This window comes from Lynx canadensis, chromosome A1 (genome assembly GCF_007474595.2).
Source record: "Lynx canadensis isolate LIC74 chromosome A1, mLynCan4.pri.v2, whole genome shotgun sequence".
Lineage (NCBI taxonomy): Eukaryota > Metazoa > Chordata > Mammalia > Carnivora > Felidae > Lynx > Lynx canadensis.
This window is the reverse complement of record NC_044303.2, coordinates 128,550,961-128,553,662: the sequence shown is the minus strand read 5'-3', so window position 1 is coordinate 128,553,662 and position 2,702 is coordinate 128,550,961. Positions and strand designations below refer to the sequence as shown.

The following is a 2,702-nucleotide window of genomic DNA, read 5'->3' as shown; positions in this document are numbered from 1 at the left end:
AAAAAAAAAAAAAAACCACAACAAAAAACAAAAAACAAAAAAAAACAAAAAAAAACCCCAACCAAACAAACAAACCAAAAACCAAAGAAACAAACAAAAAAACCTATTAAAAGGAGGAAAAATCAAGGTGGCATTATAGCAAAACAGATTACACAGTGGAATACCAAAAGCAAGAGAAGGGAATAAGAACATAAAATATGAGTACCCGAGTGTGCGACTTACCTTGACTCTTAGTTTGTTGGCAACAGTAACCAGGACCCAGTGTCTGCTTCTGTAGCCGGTGCCTGCTAAGCTGTAGCCACCATGTATGAGGGCATCTTCATTCCTGTTGGCCAGGCTGGTGGTCAGATTGGCAGTGCCTGCTGGGAGCCATATTACTTGGAACATGGCATCCAGCCTGATGGTCAGATGCCAAGTGAGAAGACCACTGGGGGAGGGGATGGCTCTTGCATCTTTTTCAGTGAGATGGGTGCTGGCAAACATGTGTCCAGGACAGTGTTTGTAAATCCAGAACCCACCATCACTGATGAATTTTGCACTGGCACCTACCATCAGCTCTTGGACCCTGAGCAGGTCCTCACAGGCTGCCAATAACTACTCCCTAGGGCACTACACTGCTGGCAAGGAGATCATTGACCTTGTCTTGGGCCGATTTTGGAAACTGGCTGACGAGTGTACATGTCTTCAGAGTTTCTTGGTTTCCACATCTTTGAAGAGGGAGCTGGTTCTGGGTCCACCTCCCTCTCTCTGTTGATATGGGAAGAAGTCCAAGCTGGAGTTCTCCATTTACCCAGCCCCCCAGATGTCCACAGATGTAGTTGTGCTCTACAACTCCATCTTCACTACCCATCCCACCATGGAGCAGTCTGATTTTGCCTTCATGGCAATGAGTCCATCTGTGGTGTCTGTTGTAGAAACCTTGCTATTGAATTCCTAAATCACTGCTTCTCCCTGATTTGATGAAGCCCTGAATGTTGATCTGACAAAATTTCAGACCAACCTGGTGCCCTAACCCTGCATCCACTTTGCTCTGGCTGCATATGCCCTGTAATCTCTGCTGATAAAGCCTACCATGAACAGCTTTCTATAGAACAGGTCACCAATGCATGCTTTGAGCCAGCCAACCAGGGGGTGAAATGTGACCTCCACCATGGTAAATACATGGGTTGCTGCCTGTCATGCTGTGGCATCATGTTCCTAAAGGTGCAGTGCTGCCATGCCCCCATCAAGACCTGTGCAGCATCAAGTCTGTGGACTGCTGCTCCACTGGCTTCAAAGTTGGTGCTAATTACCTGCCTCCCCACTGTGGTACCTGGTGGAGATGTGGCCCAAGTACAGTGAGCTGTGTGTATGCTGAGCAACACCACAGCCATTGCTGAGGCCTGGGCTCGCCTGGACCACAAGTATGACCTGGTGAACGCCAAGCGTCCCTTTGTTCGCTAGTAGGTGGGTGATGGCACGGAGGAAGGGGAATTTTCTGAGGCCTGTGAGGACATGGTTGCTTTTGAGAAGGGTTATGAGGAGGTTGGTGTGGATTCTTCAGTAGGAGAGGATAAACAAGGAGAGGAATACTAATTACGATCCCTTTCAGCCTTCCTGCATGTACCACTCATGACTTGAGCCTCAACGTTAGCTGACAAATATTAAAGCTTTCTGATTAGATTGTCTTCACTTTCAACTATGATCATGTCTCACTCTGCCATGTGTACCTGTAAGATTTTCCCATCATATCCCAAAGCAAAGGCTTAGAAAACAACAAAATGAGTCCCCAAATTTGACCAAACATATAACCTTAACAATAAATGTAAATTGTTCCACTCACCTGTTAAGAGACTCATATTTACAAAGAATGTGGAGTTCAGTTCTATGCAATATAGGAGACGTGTGTAGAACAATGAAGCCCAGAAAGGCTGAAGGTGTAGAGAGTTGGGCAGAGAGAGATTGCTTTAGCGTGAGTCATGTCCCAACCTGCCCCCTGCCCCCAGTTTATATGTTGAAGTCCTAATCCCTCTATGAGATTATATATTGGAGATAGTTTTTAAAGAGTGGTTGAGGTTATATGAGGTTGAAAGGGTGGGGCCCTGATCTGATAGAGCTGGTGCCTTGGCAAAAAGAGAGACACTAGAATGTAGTCTTTGCCATGGGAAGATGCAGAAGGTGGCAGTCTCCAAGCCAGGAAGGTTTTACCAGAATGTGACTATGCTGGCACCCCCATTTTGGACTTTCTAGCCTCCAAAACTGTGAGAAAGTAAATTTTTGTTTTTAGAGTCACCCAGTCTATGGTATTTTTTTAGGGCGGCCCAAGCCAACAGAACAGACAACAAAGAAAATGCCAAGAGAGCGAGGGAGAGGGAGAGAGAAAGCAACAATCATAACTATATGGTTGTGTTCTAAATAAAAAGCATTAAATTAGATACAAAGGACATTTGATTATAGTAAGAGATGTAACTCATGATATAACTTAATGTGTTAAAAAATTTGTCATGAAAACCACTGCCAAAGTTACAGAAAATATAGGAATAGATAGCAATGTTCAAATAACAGAAAACTTAAATCTTACCTATTAACTACGGCCAATAGTTATAAAGCTAAAAGAAAGAAAGAATATGGACTCTGAATGACCTGAGTAGGATAGCTCTAATGGATACACATTAAGCTATATACTCAGAAAACATTATACTGTCCTTTGAAGTATTGATTGA

General features: G+C 43.9%; 1 pseudogene; it reads left to right on the top strand.

Annotated features, from left to right (window-relative positions):
- Window positions 1-303: 303 nt before the first annotated feature.
- On the top strand, window positions 304-1,575 carry LOC115518173 (annotated as a pseudogene).
- Window positions 1,576-2,702: the final 1,127 nt, after the last annotated feature.